Here is a 19,086-nt window from a genome sequence, read left to right as displayed (position 1 = left end):
AAAATTCACGGTGGGCTACCTGAACTGCAACCATGAAATAAATTGGGGTAAAAGGCTATCTGGTTCCCCTGGTAACTTATATATTTTTTTTCATGTGCTAGCCTTGAGTATTGTGTCTCTTTATAGTTCAACAGCCTTGCAATGATCTGATCGGCTTAAGTGGTGTACCTGTAGGGGCTGTGCCATAAGCGAATGGTGCACACATTCCACTATAAACAGCTGCAACAGAGCTTCTGCAATGAACACCGAAAGTATCATCTTCTCCACATGTCTCCATCTTTCCCACATTGGTCAATTCAGGCACACCTATGATTCACAGGGTATTATGTCATGATTGAGCCTCTGAATCTTCATTGTTTGCTTGTGAAACAGGGAGCACCTTCTCCATATTAAGGAATTTTGAGAGAATGGTTTGCAGATTATCTTCTGTCAACAAAATTCTTTGTTCCACCGCTGTAAATCCAGATTGGCAGACATATGATCCATTCAAAGATTGAGGGTGACAATTTTACCATCTATGGACTGCAGGCTAATCTGCATCGCTAACAGGGTTGTCTCCAGCGATGGTGAGCCTGCAACATTTGCCATAGTAGCCAATAACGTATCCCAGCTACAGACCATATAACTAAACGCCCCCAGGGGCATTTCCTCTTTCTTGAGTGCAACCTTTTGAATACTCATGAATCATTTACCTTTATTGGAGTCTACACCAGAGAAACACAAGAAAGCGGAGATGAGGAATCCTTGGTAACAGAAGGAAAACAGTCACCTTAAACAACAACAGTGGCATTGCCATAGTTCTTAACTGTAAATTTTGCACTCTCACATTGTCTACCACAATAATGCGTATTTGAAACCAACTGCAAGGTTAACTTACATGGAACTAAATATCCCCAATTGTGTATTATGAAAACGCATGATTCCCAGTGGGGAAAAATAATTGTGGAAACAGGAGGGAGGGGATAATCCTCGCCTCTGTGTCCTTAATAGAACTGAAGCGTTAATTTACGTAAGCTAGGAAATTTTACATTCATTCAATGACAGGACCAGAGGTGAGGATTATGCTCATTTAAAGCTTATCCACCACCAGAGACACCATGTCAAATAAAAACAATTAAACATAGAGCCCAAATACCCAGTTTGCGGGGTTGATATCTTCTAATCTGGCCCCTAGAGAAATGGCTTTGGAAGCCACTGCCCCTCTGACAAAGCGGGCACTGAGTTGTCAGTAAGGGAGGTGAGGGAGTATGGCGGGGTGGGGGGGGAAGACAGCCTCGAAAGGTTTTATCAAGGATATAAACAGCTGTCTTTCACCTGGTGGACAGAAGTCTTCTGTCAGGTTTTCATGTGCTTTTAGGCACCTCACCACCCAAAACTTAGGATGGGAATCAAAAGCCAGGTAAGATATTGATCTCAAGTCTCCTGGAAATATGCAACATGACTCCTTGAGGGGTGAATACTCTACTCAAGACAACCAGGTCAGGACTCGGACATCAGATCCCCTACAGCATGAAACCAAGCAGAGGAGAATTGTCAGCTTTGCAGATAATTCTTTGCGTGAAAGGTATTCATTCCTTTGCCAGGATTGGAAAAGATTCAGGACCACTCTGACATCCCACAGAGTGGAGCACTTAGGTTCAGGAGGCAGGGATAGACGGATGCCTCTCAACAACTCACAGACCAAGTGTTGTTCCCCCACGGGAGACCCTTGCATTAGCCAATGCCCTGCAGAGATAGCCAAGCAATAGGAATTATCTGTCCTGTATGTTAGTCCTTGCAACACTAAAAATTCCAGGAAATTCAGGATTGGAACAATTCACACCACATGGGATCTTCTTGGAGTTGAACAGAGCAACACACCCACCTGGGGTACGCGGAGTTACATCGTTTGGAGGTACCCTCTGCCCATGCTTTGACAGCATACTTTTCAGCCTCCTGTGAAAAGCCCAAGACTTGCAATTTTTCCCCTGTAATCCACCATGCCAGGAGAGGTAGACGGCCCTAGAGGATTAGCTGATGGTGTTGGCCAAGGGGATTTTGTGGATTATCTGGAGCAAGGGGAAGACGGACTAGAAACTTCCAAAAGAAGTTCAAGAAGAACCGGAAACCAGGCTTACAATCTCTATATTGGGGTGATCAGCACCACCTTTGCTTGCTGTCTCCTCAACTGAGCAGACAGTCTCATTGTCATGGTGAAGGGAAGAAAAGTGCAACCTTTCTCCTTCGACCAATCTTGCAGGAATGCATCCCTCACCAGAGCAAAGCAATTGATGATCCAGGCGGGAAGCAGAGACGTCGATCGAGAAAGGGCCCCAGTGTCTTTGAAGCTGAGCATAGACCCTTAGGATCCAGTTGCCATAACCTCATGTCCGGCCATTCCCCCAAGCACCAGTCTGCAATCTGGCTGGATGTTCCCGGGAGGTGTTCCGCTGTGACCGATACGTTGTTGTTGAAGCAATACATCCAGATTTCTTAGGCTAGGTCCACTAGGACTTTTGATTTGGGACCCCTGAGATGATTTATGTAGCGGACAGCTGAGACGTTGTCCATCTTGAAAAGCACTCAGCAGTTCACTTTGTCCAGCATTGAACTGTGAAGGAGCCCGCCATGAGTTCTAAGCAACTGATGTGGAGAGGCTGTGCATCTGCGGACCATTTTCCTCCTGTGAATGAATGACTCTCCACACTAGGCTCCCCATCCGGATTTGCTAACGTCCAACTCGACAATGAGATCTGAGTCAGAGCGGAAAATTACCCTGCCATCCCATGCTTCCAGATATGATAACCACCATCTCATTTCAGTCTTGATCAAGCATCCCTTGCCACGGCCAGCCCTAACAAAAGGGTGTGGGTGGAAGACTTTCTTTATGGAGGTCTGCCCCTTATCCAGTGATGTGAAAGTGGTGACAAATTTACCCAGTTCTCATACAAAAGGTTGTCAAAGAGGATTCCCTGGACCAAAGCGCCTGCTTCACACGAGGCAAGGTCCCCCAAATTTGGATCGATTTTGTAAGAAGGGACCGGCACCATTCCACAGAGAGCACACAGTTGGGGTTGCCCAGGAAAATAACAGCCCTCTGCACCCACACAGACATCTTCTGGGGAGAGGGTGTTGGCCGTGGCTTTAGCTTCCTCAGCCAACTCTAAGATGTTTGTCAGGGGGGCCTATGACATCAAGGAGCTTAACCGGACACGTCTTCCATGACCTGTTTATGTCCTTAACGGGGTCTTGAATGCATTTATGAACGAAGGCGGCCATACGAGTATCAATTTCTGGAGTGGCCGAACCTTTGCCAACAAGAGAGGGCCGTGGGCATTCTGCCCAGAGTTTGGCCCAAACCTCTTTTTCCAGGAGTTTTCTTAGTCTGTTGGAGACATATTTGCCTACCTTATCAGAGGTAAACCATTCTATGGACCTGGGGTGGACTAGTTCCTCCAGGTTCAGCATATCAGAAGGATCCTCTGCACTTTGGGATTCCATTTGGGAGGTATTTAGCAGAGATGCGTGTAGGAAAGTACCATCTTGTCTGGCATGTTACCCCCATATTTCACTGTATATATGTTGTTTTAATGTATGTGTCACTGGGACCCTGCCAGCCAGGGCACCAGTGCTCATAAGTGTGCCCTGTATGTGTTCCCTGTGTGATCCCCAACTGTCTCACTGAGGCTCTGCTAACCAGATCCTCAGTGGTTATGCTCTCTCTGCTTTCCAAATTGTCACTAACAGGCTAGTGACCAATTTCACCAATTCACATTGGCATACTGGAACACCCTTATAATTCCCTAGTATGTGGTACTGAGGTAACCAGGGTATTGGGGTTCCAGGAGATCCTATGGGCTGCAGCATTTCTTTTGCCACCCATAGGGAGCTCAGACAATTCTTACACAGGCCTGCCACTGCAGCCTGAGTGAAATAAGTTCCACGTTATTTCACAGCCATTTTTCACTGCACATAAGTAACTTATAAGTCACCTATATGTCTAACCTTCACCTGGTGAAGGTTGGGTGCCAAGTTACTTAGTGTGTGGGCACCCTGGCACTAGCCGAGTTGCCCCCACATCGTTCTAGGCAAATTCCCCAGACTTTGTGAGTGTGGGGACACCATTACACGCGTGCACTGTACATAGGTCTCTATGTACAGCGTCACAATGGTAACTCCGAACATGGCCATGTAATATGTCTAGGATCATGGAGTTGTCACCCCAATGCCATTCTGGCTTTGGGGGGACAATTCCATGATCCCCCGGGTCTCTAGCACAGAACCCGGGTACTGCCAAAGTGCCCTTCCCGGGGATTCACTGCAGCTGCTGCTGCTGCCGCCAACCCCTCAGACAGGTTACTGCCCTCCTGGGGTCCAGCCAGGCCTGGCCCAGGAAGGCAGATCAAAGGACTTCCTCAGAGAGAGGGTGTTACACCCTCTCCCTTTGGAAATAGGTGTCAGGGCTGGGGAGGAGTAGCCTCCCCCAGCCTATGGAAATGCTTTGATGGGCACAGATGGTGCCCATCTCTGCATAAGCCAGTCTACACCAGTTCAGGGATCCCCCAGCTCTGCTGTGAAACTGGACAAAGGAAAGGGGAGTGACCACTCCCCTGACCTGCACCTCTCAGGGGAGGTGCCCAGAGCTCCTCCAGCATGCCCCAGACCTCTGCCATCTTGGATTCAGAGGTGTGCTGGCACACTGGACTACTCTGAGTGGCCAGGGCCAGCAGGTGACGTCAGAGACTCCTTCTGATAGGCTCTTACCTGTGTTACTAGCCTATCCTTCTTCCTAGGTAGCCAAACCTCCTTTTCTGGCTATTTAGGGTCTCTGCTTTGGGGAATTCTTCAGATACCGAATGCAAGAGCTCATCAGAGTTCCTCTGCATCTCTCTCTTCACCTTCCGCCAAAAGGATCGACCACTGACTGCTCAGGACACCTGCAAAACCGCAACAAAGTAGCAAAGACGACTACTGCAACCCTGTATCCCTTCATCCTGCCGGCTTTCTCGGCTGTTTCCTGGTGGTGCATGCTCTGGGGGTAGCCTGCCTCCTTCTTGCACCAGGAGCTCTGAAGAAATCTCCCGTGGGTCGACGGAATCTTCCCCCTGCAACCGCAGGCAACAAAAGACTGCATCACTGGTCCTCTGGGTCCCCTCTCAGCACGACGAGCGTGGTCCCTGGAACTCAGCAACTCTGTCCAAGTGACTCCCACAGTCCAGTGACTCTTCAGCCCAAGTTTGGTGGAGGTAAGTCCTTGCCTCCCCACGCTAGACTGCATTGCTGGGTACCGTGTGATTTGCAGCTGCTCCGGCTCCTGTGCACTCTTCCAGGATTTCCTATGTGCACAGCCAAGCCTGGGTCCCCGACACTCTAACCTGCAGTGCACAACCTTCTGAGTTGTCCTCCGGCGTCGTGGGACTCCCTTTTGTGACTTCACATGGACTCCGGTTCACTCCTCCTCTAAGTACCTGTTCCGGTACTTCTTCGGGTGCTGCCTGCTTCTGTGAGGGCTCTCTGACTTGCTGGGTGCCCCCTCTGTCTCCTCATCCAAGTGGCAAGATCCTGGTCCCTCCTGGGCCAAAGCAGCACCCAAAAACCCTAACCGCGACCCTTGCAGCTAGCAAGGCTTGTATGCGGTCTTTCTGCGTGGGAAGCTTCTTCACGACGTGGGACATCCATCCTCCAAAGGGGAAGTTCCTAGACCTCTTCGTTCTTGCAAAACACTAAGCTTCTTCCATCCAGTGGCAGCTTCCTTGCACCCTCAGCTGGCATTTCCTGGGCTCCTGCCCACTCTTGACACTGTCGCGACTCTTGGACTTGGTCCCCTTGTTTCACAGGTACTCAGGTCCGGAAATCCAATAGTGTTGCTTTGCTGGTGTTGGTTTTCCTTCCAGAATCCCCCTATCACGACTTCTGTGCTCTCTGGGGGTTGTAGGTGCACTTTACACCTACCTTACAGGGTCTTGGGGTGGGCTATTTTTCCAACCCTCACTGTTTTCTTACAGTCCCAGCGACCCTCTACAAGCTCACATAGGTTTGGGGTCCATTTGTGGTTCGCATATATTTTTGGTATTGTGTACATATATCTTGTGTATATTTGGCATCCTCATACTGAGGGTACTCACTGAGATACTTGTGGCATATTGTCATAAAAATAAAGTACCTTTATTTTTAGTAACTCTGAGTATTGCGTTTTCTTATGATATGGTGCATATGATATAAGTGGTATAGTAGGAGCTTTGCATATCTCCCAGTTCAGCCTAAGCTGCTCTGCTATAGCTACCTTCTATCAGCCTAAGCTGCTAGAAACACCTCTTCTACACTAATAAGGGATAACTAGACCTGGCACAAGGTGTAAGTACCTCTGGTACCCACTACAAGCCAGGCCAGCCTCCTACAATGCGCCTTTTGGCCCAGCCCCAAAGAGCCTTTAGTAGGGGGAATCTAGAGGTAAGTTAAGGGGAACCGGGCAGCTGTTGGCCATCTGTAATAGGCACCTTTCTAGAGGTTCTATGGCAGAACCTACCACCAATGAATGGCGGCGTCCATGAGTTGTCAGAATTCTTCATCTATGGAGAGGACCGAAACAGTCTTCTCCTCAAGGTATGCCCATTCTCCTGGGAATGCACATTTGCCAGTATATGATACTTCCCACTAGGTAGCCCGAAGGGAGTTTAGTAGGTATGGGAGCCCATATGTGTAGAGGGGTGTAGGAAAGAACCATCTTGCCTGGATTGTTACCCCCATTTTCACTGTATGTATGTATGTTTTAGCCCGTGTCACTGGGATCCTGCTAGGCAGGACCCCAGTGCTCATAGTATGTGTCCTGTATGTGTTCCCTGTGTGGTGCCTAACTGTATCACTGAGGCTCTGGTAACCAGAACCTCAGTGTTTATGCTCTCTCTGCTTTCTAAATTTGTCGCTGCAGGCTAGTAACTAAGGGACAGATGTAGCAAAGGGTTTTTCCCATTCTGTGTCAATGGGAAAATGTGTTTGTACATATGGCCCTAAATTTACTAATTCTCATTGGCACACTGGTACACCCATATAATTCCCTTGTATATGGTACTTAGGTACCCAGGGTATTGGGGTTCCAGGAGATCCTATGGGCTGCAGCATTTCTTTTGCCACTCATAGGGAGCTCAGACAATTCTTACACAGGCCTGCCACTGCAGCCTGAGTGAAATAACTTCCACGTTATTTCACAGCCATTTTTCACTGCACATAAGTAACTTATAAGTAACCTATATGTCTAACCTTCACCTGGTGAAGGTTGGGTGCCAAGTTACTTAGTGTGTGGGCACCCTGGAACTAGCCAAGTTGCCCCCACATCGTTCTAGGCAAATTCCCCAGACTTTGTGAGTGCGGGGACACCATTACACGCGTGCACTATACATAGGTCACTACCTAAGTATAGTGTCACAATGGTAACTCCGAACATGGCCATGTAACATATCTAAGATCATGGAATTGTCCCCCAAATACCATTCTGGTATTGGGGGGACAATTCCATGATCCCTCGGGTCTCTTGCACAGAACCCGGGTGCTGCCAATCTGCCTTTCCGGGGTTTCCACTGCAGCTGCTGCCAACCCCTCAGACAGGATCCTGCCCTCCTGGGGTCCAGGCAGCCTTGGCCCAGGAATGCGGAACAAAGGATTTCTTCTGAGAGAGGGTGTTACACCCTCTCCCTTTGGAAATAGGTGTGAAGGGCTGGGAGGAGTAGCCTCCTGCAGCCTCTGGAAATGCGTTGATGGGCACAGATGGTGCCCATGTCTGCATAAGCCAGTCTACACTGGTTCAGGGATCCCCCAGCCCTGCTCTGGCGCGAAACTGGACAACGGAAAGGGGAGTGACCACTCCCCTGACCAGTACCTCCCAGGGGAGGTGCCCAGAGCTCCTCCAGTGTGTCCCAGACCTCTGCCATCTTGGAAACAGAGGTGTTGAGGGCACACTGGACTGCTCTGAGTGGCCAGTGCCAGCAGTTGATGTGAGAGACCCCCTCTGATAGGCTCTTACCTCTCTTGGTAGCCAATCCTCCTTTCTTGGTTGCCAAACCTCCTTTTCTGGCTATTTAGGGTCTCTCCTCTGAGGAATTCTTCATATAACGAATGCAAGAGCTCACCAGAGTTCCTCTGCACTTCCCTCTTCGACTTCTGCCAAGGATCAACCGCTGACTGCTCCAGGACGCCTGCAAAACAGCAACAAAGTAGCAAGACGACTACCAGCAACATTGTAGCGCCTAATCCTGCCGGCTTTCTCGACTGTTTCCTAGTGGTACATGCTCTGGGGGGTCACCTGCCTTCACCCTGCACTGGAAGCCAAGACGAAATCTCCCGTGGGTCGACGGAATCTTCCCCCTGCTAATGCAGGCACTACAAGACTGCATCACCGGTCCTCTGGGTCCCCTCTCATCCTGACGTGCCTAGTCCCTGGAACACAGGAACTCTATCTAAGTGACTCCCACAGTCCAGTGATCCTTCAATCCAAGTTTGGTGGAGATAAGTCCTTGCCTCCCCACGCTATACTGCAAACCTGTGTACTGCGTGATTTGCAGCTGCTCCGGCTCCTGTGCACTCTTCCAGGATTTCCTTTGTGCACAGCCTAGCCTGGGTCCCCAGCACTCCGTCCTGTAGTGCTCACCCTCTGAGTTGGCCTCCGGTGTCGTTGGACCCTCCTTTGTGACTCTGAGCCAGCTCCGTTTCACAAATCTTCCAAGTGCCTGTTTGAGTACTTCTGCGGGTGCTGCCTGCTTCTGTGGGGGCTCTCTGAGTTGCTGAGCGCCCCTCTGTCTCCTCCAAGGGGTGACATCCTGTTCTTTCCTGGTTCCCAGCAGCAACCAAAAACCTCTACCGCGACCCTTGCAGCTAGCAAGGCTTGTTTGCGGTATTTCTGCGTTCAGCCTAAGCTGCTTTGCCATAGCTACCTTTTATCAGCCTAAGCTGCTAGAAACACCTCTATTCTACTAATAAGGGATAACTGGACCTGGCACAGGGTGTATGTACCACAGGGTACCCACTGTAAGCCAGGCCAGCCTCCTACAAGGGGCAGGAGACCCACAATACTTTTGGGCCTTAAAGGCAATGTTTGACTGGTAATGAACCAGGGTTTTTTTGTATGCGCATAGCACTTATTTATTATGTGGGTAAGATCTGGGCTGTGTATCCTGTAAGACCCAGAAAGGTAAATTACTGCCTGGGCCCCAGCCCCTGTAGCAGCCAAGCGTGCTATGTGGACAAAAGAAAGAAGAAAAAGTATTTGCAATGCAACGGGTCTCGCATTTCTCCGAGTTACAGCTATTAGCAGTTGTAGATTCCTAAACAGACTTTTCTTGCCTCATTAAATGGCAAATAAAAAAAAAAAGTAAGAACTGCGCTATCGTGCTGCTACAGTTCACTCGTAGTGAAACCTATCGGCAAAAGTGCAATTGTCTACGTAACCAGCAAAAGTGCAATTAACTATGTAACAGGGTTGAGGTCATGCAAAGTGCTCCACTTCTGTCAAGCGAGATCGCGCTGCAAAAAAAGAAGTCTACAAACCGGATGGAAAACAGCGAGCCTCGTATGTTTTCAGTACTTGGTCGCTGCATTCGAGGAGGGCCAACCACCGGAAAAGGAACGACCTATGCATGCCTTCCACTAATGAAAACAACCAGATTTTAAAAGGCAAGCCCACGAACCAATGAAAGACACAGACGTGACATGGACAGGGCTCCGAGCCCTTTTTTAACTACTACAGCGTCTCGCAAGCGATACGCATGCGTAAGCACATGCTAGCTCAGGCTCAACCCTAAAAAGGGAACGATCCAGTTCCCTGATACAGACCCGGATCAGGCGTCTGCCACTTGCCTGATTTTTAGTGCACAGCCTGTCAGAGCAGGGTGTCTGGCATCGGAGCAGGTTGGTTCTCAATGGCAGAAGGGCTATTTAAGTCAGCAGGGGGTCACTCCAACAGTACTCTCTGTGGAAGCGATGACAGAGTGACGCAGTGAGCGTGCCAATCACCTGCCCTTTAGAGGGTCACCGTGGTACGCGGTCCCCGCTAAGATGAGGAGAAACGGCAGCAAGCATTGTTGGAGGAAAGTGTTAATACATATTGAATTCACTGGTAAGAAAAAAAATGCTTTAGCTCGCTGCCGGGTTTGAAACTGCAAACCTACATAGTAAGGAAGTTTCCTCAGAGGGAAAGGATTCAGTTCCCACTAAAATATACCAAAATAAAATGATTTTGGTGTGACTAACGTAGCACTGAGATTCCAGCACGTGCTTCAAGCTGGAGCAAAACAGCTTTTTGAGAGTTCTGAAAATTTTAAACCACTGGCACAACAGTGGCTACTGCATTTCAGGACTAAAGTGCACCGAGGGGTCTGTGAATGGGCTGCTGATGATAAATTATTGCATGCAGAGCTGCTGGAACAATTTTTAGCGTGCGGGTGCTATCATTAATGTTATATCACGTAGGTCATAGGGGCTGTGATGGAAACAAGGGTCATACAGAAAGAAAGAAAAAAAAAACACTGTAGCAAATGTGACCTGCAGTTTTAGTAGGAGTGGTATGTAGCTGGTGGTGCATTTTGGATCACTGCTTTGCTAGCACACTGCCATGTACAGACAGTACATTTTCCATTAAAATGACCACTAAAATTGCACAGACGTGCAGTTTTACTGGTAAAGCTATATAGCTCAAAAACTATGTGTAGAAATTGGGTTTCAGTTAATACTTATCATTAGTGCATCACCAAGTAAAGTGTCTTGATTTGTTTTGATCTAAATAAAACATCTGTTTCCATCACACTTCAAAATCACAAAAAGGTGCATCATTTGTTCTTTTCTAATTGGTGATATAATTAGAAATGTCTATAGTTCATTTCCCAATATTTAAATGTTGCGTTTTTTACAGAAAATAAAACTGACATGATAAAGCCCTTCCTTTCGCTTCCTGTACCCCAGCAGGACTGTCTCCTAGACAACTTTTACAAAATCCTCACTTTGAGTCAAAGAAATAAAAATACACTCAAGGGCAGCAAAATGGACAAGATAAATACAACATTTTAAGGTATATTATGTGCTCATTCCCCTTCTGAACTCAGCATGATTATTTCCGAAGGTGCTGCAACACACCCAGCAGCTTTACTTCCAACGCCTGTGAGTCCTACACGCCAGGAAATGCTTGCGCTATTTTGATACCGTGAGAACAGGGTGCACTGCTGTACTTTGTGAAATGTGTCTGTGACTCATTAACGGGAATACAATACAGTGCTTGAAGTGGAAAAATAGAAGTGCAGGTACTCTGTAACAGTGTACCTGCTTTGTTTCTGAGAAGTACCGGTACTCTCCAATTAAAAGTATTACGTTCATCTTGAGAAGTGCAGGTACTCGCCCTCTCAAAATAAAAAAAAAGTGCCGTTACTTAATACCGGTCAGTACCGGCCCACTTAAAGCACTGGATACAAAAACATACTTTGAACCAGAATGGCAGAGCTTTGTGTGAGAGCAGATGTGCCACAAAACAGTCTTGTGGAGAATTATATCAGTGCTAATTAGAAATCAATATAGCGGTGGCGGCGGCTGCTCGGTGTGCATCCCGACATCTTGTGGATGTGTCTTTAGAGGGATAGTGGTGTGCAAACTACAACCGGCCAGGTGTCATGTATGAGCACCCAGATTGCAATGTACAAGGATTGTCATTGAAACCGTAGGATGGAACTGCTGTGCATTTACAAGAGTTGTAATAATGTTCAATACCGGGATATTAAGACACCATATTAAGACACCGATGGGAGTAGACAAACTGTCTAACTCTTGAAGGAGAGGGGCATCGAAGACTTTTGGATTGGACCCCTTGTGTTTTTGGGGCCTTCTTCACTCCTGGCGTTCCTATTCCTCCACATTAGCATCTCTTAAGGGTAAATGACATGCGCTGCAGCTCCCCACTTTGTTACTCCCACCCCCGGCGCCTCTGTTCCGCTAGAGTTCACAGTGTAGGGTGACCACCTGGCATTGAGGCAAATTCTGGACAGGACTGTTAAAAATTCAGGACAAAGGGTAAAAATTCAGGACAAAAATTCAGGACAAAGGGTCAAAATTCAGGACAAAAATTCAAGAACAAACATCGGTTTTACAGACACGCGCAAGAGAGGCCATGCCTCACTATGTTGTCAGTGCATTTATTTACTCTTTTTTTAACATAGCACTATTTATTCACGGTGGACCTTTTGTGATTGCCTCCTGGTATGCTACATTCAGGTGTCACATTACGTCCTTGTTCAGTAGTAAATTAATGCCCTTCAGTACTGCGGCAAGGTCATCACCCCTACCCAAATCTACCCGATCTTTCCTGAAGAGAAAGTGACAGCAAAAATTTGATTATGTTTCTGAACATTTTAAAATCCCTGGCAAACAGTTTGGGACACATTAAGGTAATTAACCTTATGCTAGTTTAAACAAATTGAAAAAAAACATCTGGCTTACCCCAACCGCCCATGGACTTTCAACCTAATTGTTTTTTAAAGAGGCAGGGCAGATGGTGTGGGTGACAGTCTCACACCTAATGTCAGGATGTGATGTACCTATAACTTGTCTGTAGTCTCACTGCACTAGAGTGTATGAATGGAACTCTACATTTATCTCAGAAATGGGAGCCCGGACTACCAATCAAAGATAATCGAGGAGGATGAAACTGAGATCAAATGGGAGATCCATGGCAAGTAATTCAAAGGGTTGTTGCTAAGAACTGGATAAATAAAGAAGAGAAGAACAAGGTGGGACAATTCCTAAAATCAGACAATATGGGTCCACCAAGACTATTTGAAGGTATTGGCCACCTGGGGATTTGTCTCTGCACACAGGAGCGAAACAGAAGGGGCACTGTCAAGTGGTTGAACAAGCAACACCCATCAACCTTGGCAAACTCTTCTGGTGCAATGGTCCGCTGTTAGTGCTTTTGAAGGGTGAGCAGGGGCCAGACCCCTTGCAAGGTTGTGCAAGGCAATTGTCCATGTCTTTATATGGTTTTGAAATTGAGCAAAAGCCAAACTAGAGATCTGGGTTATCCCTAAGGGTCAAGTACACATAGAATCTTCAAAATATTTGGGATGTAAATTGCACAAACAAAATTTAGAAATTTTAAAATGTAATTAGTGTTTCTTTAACATATGGCACTGTTTTCGCCTTCGTATACAATTAGATCTCAGATTGAACTGGAAACCAGTTACCTTTTGATACCTAGTGATTAATATCTACCATTCTTACACTGATTTCCAGGATGAAAATCTCGGCAGAGCGAACGGTCCCTCCAAGCCCAGTTTGCTTTTTGGTCTTCTCTTCTGCTTTCTGTAAAGGCCACGTGGCACTAGTGAAGATGGTGTGCTACCCCAATGATAGTATTATTTTGCAAACCTTCCCCTGCTCATCCTTCATTCCTTCTTCAGATAGGCCACACGTCTGATTTGGTCACTGCGGCGCCATCGGGAGCTCTTTCCACTCTAAAGCTAACTGTGACTGCGGGTGGATTAGGTCTTCTGGATTTAGGATGCTATTATTCAGCTGCACAGGTCCAATGGGTGGCTCACTGGCTTTCTGCTCACCTCCCTGCATGAGATGGGGTTTACCAGTAAAGACTTTTAAGGAAGGCTTAATGCACTGCTCATGGTTTCCTACTGACCATTCTACGGATCACCATCCGGGGTTATCATGCACAGCTTTCTCTTGGCTTGCCAGAACCTGTAAACTGACACGAAGAAACCCTATGCTCCTGCACTACCTTTGCTAAGCCTTCCCACTCACACAGGATGGCTGTGCTCGGAGCAACTCCATCAGTGGCCTGTTGCAGGTGTCTTAAAATTGGGGACTTTGTTTCTGAACAGTGAGCTACTAAATTTCCAAACCCTTGTGGCAGACTACCATGTTCACGCCGGTCAACTCCTTACTTACAACCACCTTAAATAATTATTAAATGCCCTATTTCATGTCTGCCACCTAGCACTAACCCTACAAGAGGTGTGCCAGAAGCTCTGTACCATAGGAAATGGTGGCAAACTGATAGAATGGGTGTACAGACCTATCCTGCAACATGGAAACCACTCCAGGTCTTCTCGTCATACTACCTGGGTGATTGATGTAGCCAAACCTCTGCAAGATATGGACTAAAATACTGGACGTTCCCCACAAAGTACCCCACAGCTGTCACTTTAGGTAAATTCATAGTGCTGCCTTGTGAATGCATTCTGCCCGTTGCTTGCCATTGACCTTGCGGTTTGTAACTCACAATTTGTTGCTTTCAATTTGCTGGCTTTATTTGTTTTAGGCTATGCAGCTTGAATTCGGCCCTTCCCTTGCCAAAACCTTATTTACAGTATCCTGCTGAGTGCCTTTCTGTAAACAGGCCTGTAAATCTTGTTCTTATCTTTTCATATTTGCTGTGCATTCAAAGAACAAAGTCAAATGTCAGGCTCTGTCTTCGGTGGGAACTTAGTGTTTACTTTCCTTTCTCTGACTTCAAAGTGAGAGGATTTATGCGACAATCTTGCTGGATACTGGGGTTAGGAAAGAGTTTTTTCTATCACATGACAACATTTAAATAAACTTCAGAATATATCAGAATTAGAAGTACAAATCAAGCATTTTTTTGTTAATTTTGAACTGTGCTGGAAACAAATACCTTTACATGATTAAAACAAATCATTGCATTAGGTGATGCAATTTACACACATCATCATCTGTGCACAGTATAGTTTGATTCAAAAAACTGTATATTTGTGAAAATGTAATGGTCATTTCAATCAAAAATGTGTTGTCTGTAATGGCAGTGTGTTAGCATATCATCCATACTGCACTCCACTCTGCTCTGCTCTGCTCTGCACCACTACACGCCACTGCACCCTAGTCTGTATCACTCTACTCCACTCCATGCCACTGCACACTTCTCCATTCGGAACCACTCCACATTATGCCACTGCACTCTATGCTACTTCACACTATGCCTCTCTACTCTATGCCACTGCACTTTATGCCTCTCTACACCACTGCGCTCTGCTCGTCTGCACGTCATAGCACTCCAGTCTAGGCAACACCAATCTAATCCGCACAACTCCACTCTCTGCCACTCTGCAACACTACACTGTACGCCACTGCACTCTAAGCTAATACACTCTATGCTAATTCAGTTTACTCTGTAACACTCAACTCTATGCCCCTGCACTCTACATCAATACACTGTACATCACTCTAATCTACTCTGCACCCCTGCACTCTATGCCACAGCACTCTACACTACTTTACACCATCACACTCTATGCCACTTTATGCAACTCCACTATAACCTGCACCTCTCTACTCTAAGACACCTCACTCTACTGTGAAATAATCTACTTTATGCCACTGCACTCTGTGCCACTGCATTCTATTCCACTGCACTCTCCACTCTATGCAACTGCACTCTACTCTGAAACAATCTATTCTATGCCACTGCACTCTATACCACTCTGACCACTGCACTCTAGTTCAATGCACTCTACACCACTGCACGCTGACACTCTGCAACACTGCACTGGCCGCCACTATATTCTACACACCTCTGCTCTGTACTACTGCATTCTGCACCAATATACTCTATTCCACTGCATTCTATGCCACTCTACTCTGCCCAATGCCACTATATGCAACTGCACTCTACACCAGTGCACTCTAAACAACTGCACTGTATGCCACTGCCCTTTACTCTGCACCACTGTATTCTATGCCACTGTTATCTGTACCACTCTACACCACTACACTGACACTCTACTTTGCAACTCTGCACTCTACACCACTCTACCCCACTGCACTCTAGGCACTATACTCTACTCTACACCACTCTACAATGCTCCACTCCGCACCAATCTACTCCACTGCACTCTGTGCCACGAGTCTACTCTGCACTCTGACACTGCACCACTCTGCATTACTGCACTCTGCTACTCTATTGTATGCCACTCTACTCCACTGCACTCTATGTAACTCTACCCCATGCCACTCTATGCCACTGCACTCTGCGCCAATGCACTCTAAACAACTGAACTGTACGCCACTGCCCTCTACCCTGTACCACTGTACTCTACGCCACTGCTCTCTGTGCCACCCTACTCCACTCTACATCACTGCACTGACACTCTACTCTGCAGCGTTGCACTCTCCACCACTGTACTATACACCGATGTACTATGTACTACTGCATTCTATGCCACTGCACTCTATGCCACTCTACTCTGCATCACTCCACTCTACAGCACTTTGCTCTACTCTGCACCACTCTACACTACGCCACTGCACTCCCTGCAACGTGAGTCTACTCTGCAATCTATGCCACTGCACCACTCTACACTACTGCTCTCTCTGCCACTCTAATGTATGCAACTCTACTCCACTGCAATCTATGCCACTCTACTCTGTCCCACGCCACTCCATGCCACTGCACTCTAAACCACTGCACTCTACGCTAACACACTCAAACAACTGCACTGAACCCCACTGCACTGTACTTTGCACCACTGGGCTTTACCCCACTGCTCCTATCCTACTCTACTCCACACCACTATGCCACTAACTTTAAGCCATGCTGAACAGCAGATACTTTGGTGTATAACATGGCTAATGGCTAAAACACATTAACAAAGCCAATAACTCTTTTGTAGATGAGACCTATTGCTTTGCCAATGTTTGTTAGTACTATGAGGTACCGAAGTACCTGAAAGAACTGTGAAAAATACAATTACATCATAATAAAGGCTGCTACAAAAAGCGCAAATACATTTTGGTTAAATAAAAAAAAAAGTGCTTCTGAAATACAGATTTGAATAATATACAGTTTATACCTAAAACTAAAAAAAATTATAACACTCCATTAAAACCACACATTCCACAGCTCACCTTGGAACACCATTACAACACCTCTCTAAAAGTAATGTCTTTGCCACGAAAAAACTTCAAGTGACTCCTTTTAGTAAAGTCAATGCTGGTTTTCAAGCGCTTTTGTATTTGCAGATTTACCAGTTGTGCACATTTGCATGTCTTTAGGGAAGGAGACCCCCTGGCAAGAAGGTCTGATTTTTATCTATCTGCCCCTCCCTCCCTCAGAGCACAGGAGACTCCCTGCCTTTGAAACCAACTGGGGAAACTCCTCTGCCCATAATTTCGCCCTGCCTCTGTTGTCCTTTAGGTGAAAGGCTGAAATTACGGACAAATGCCGTCCGTTAAAGGTTTCATCATGGACAACGGACGGCAGGGCGAAATTACGGACAGTCCGTGAAATTTACCGACGGGTGGTCACCCTATCACAGTGTGCAGGGCTGGTCGTCCCTCCGGACCACTCCCGTGGACGAAGAAACCCAAATGAAATAGTCTGAGACCACTGTGGATGCCACAGTACTAGGAACGCACTGCATGGCGCAGATTAGCGTAATTGTTTATTCGGAGGTCAACGTGAATGTGTAAGTGGCACAGTGCCCGCTAAAATTTGAATCGCGTTCTGAATCAATATAACGGAGATTTAATAGTAAAGAAATATATTTTGGCATAAAATATTAAGGTCTAAACTTTAAGATTTTAAATACAAAAGGAAAACAACTTAAGTGATTGTCATTGCACTTCGCCAACGAACAACAGGTAAACAAACCAGGCCCTGAATTTGCTGATGTTGCGTCTTCTCATGCTAAATGAGAAAGGATCAAGGGGTATACGCCCATGTTTTTCACCCCTCGCATGACATATACACGTTACTGGGGCAAGTAGAATAGCTTGTAGGGAAATGTATTTATTTTTGAAATTTCATATAGCGTGGACACAATCTCTGGAACACAAAAATACGCCCATTAAACAGACGCCCCTCAGCCGTGGGAACGGGTACACCCACATGCAAAATAAAAAATACACACCTGTGTAGCTCCCGCCCTGTCTATCCGAACTTATGTTGACATGCTTTTACACTAGTTTGTTTACTGAGATTTTACTTCACTGCTCGGACTTTACCATTTCGTCACCACCTTTACTCCTTAAAACGCAATCCAGCAACCTACATGGCATCAACGTGCAGTCAAAAGTTGACTTAAATTAGCTGCTGAAACGCGTGACAATGAAAAAACACCCCTTTCAACATAAAAGGATGCGTGTACTTGTTAGTCATAGCGCGCGTGCACCGTTTACAACAGTGTAAAAGGGAGGAAAGTGATTGTAAAACTGTCGTGCGCCGTGTGATGAAATAAAGGAAATTCGTTTCTTCAGCGGTTTTCCTGCTGTGCCTGGGTGAAAACAATTCCTTGTTTACTACATCGCTACCCGCGTGAAGAGTAGACAGGTACCACTGAGAAATGGGGTTTAACAGGGCGTTATCCTGAGGGGCCGCTCTTACCTTCGTTTTGCTGCAGTTCGCGGAGAAGAGTCTACTTCGCCAGGTCCCTAATGCACCGACCCAGCGCATGCAGTACGCGAACGGGTGGGTGAAAGCAGTTCTCCCCCCACTGCACCGGCGGGAAGCCGTCTCCCACACAACACAATCCCCCAGGTTTCCTCCGCGACAACGCGTTCCTGCTCGCTACTCTCGCCCGAGCAGCGCCAAGCTGCCAAGAAGTGCCTTGCCCGGGTTTCGGGAGACAGGTGAGACCGGTCTAACTGAGAACAGGGAGTGGAAGCTCTGCATACGCTGCTCCTCCCTCTGCTGCTGATACCGCCCATCAGGCGCCTGTCTGAGGCACAGCAGGGAGGCCGCTGGCCGCCAACTGCGGGTTCATTAACACAGATTGCGCACTCAAACACGCTTTCCAAAACCTATACGCGCGCTCCGCAAACCAGCCATCCCAGTAATAACAACTCAGTACACGTGGTCTCCAAATCTTTCACATATTACACAAACCTATATACGCCTTGCACAAAATATACAAACAGTCTAGAAATTACTCAGACACCCACTCTCTTTACAAATTATACGCGCCACAGACTTCACTTCTCTCGTTTTTGTCACGCGAATTCTATATTGTTTATCCAACTCCGGTTTTGTACTATGTGGCGTGAGCTGTGTGTGTCTGCACAATAACCATGCAAGTAACGAGAGCAGAAGCCTGCTTTATTGGACAGGTTTGG

The 19,086-nt window shown here is 46.9% G+C and overlaps 1 protein-coding gene across 3 annotated transcripts in view; it reads right to left on the bottom strand.

Annotated features, from left to right (window-relative positions):
- LOC138279996 (MARVEL domain-containing protein 3-like) overlaps positions 1-18,815 on the bottom strand; it is a 289,596-nt gene extending 270,781 nt beyond the window's left edge. For all 3 annotated transcript variants that reach the window (XM_069219446.1, XM_069219445.1, XM_069219447.1), the window contains exon 1: positions 18,359-18,815. The gene's annotated coding sequence lies outside the window, so the exon portion shown is untranslated. The remainder of the gene's footprint in view (positions 1-18,358) is intronic.
- Positions 18,816-19,086: the final 271 nt, after the last annotated feature.

This window comes from Pleurodeles waltl, chromosome 2_2 (assembly GCF_031143425.1).
Source record: "Pleurodeles waltl isolate 20211129_DDA chromosome 2_2, aPleWal1.hap1.20221129, whole genome shotgun sequence".
Lineage (NCBI taxonomy): Eukaryota > Metazoa > Chordata > Amphibia > Caudata > Salamandridae > Pleurodeles > Pleurodeles waltl.
This window is presented reverse-complemented; position numbering and strand designations above follow the sequence as displayed.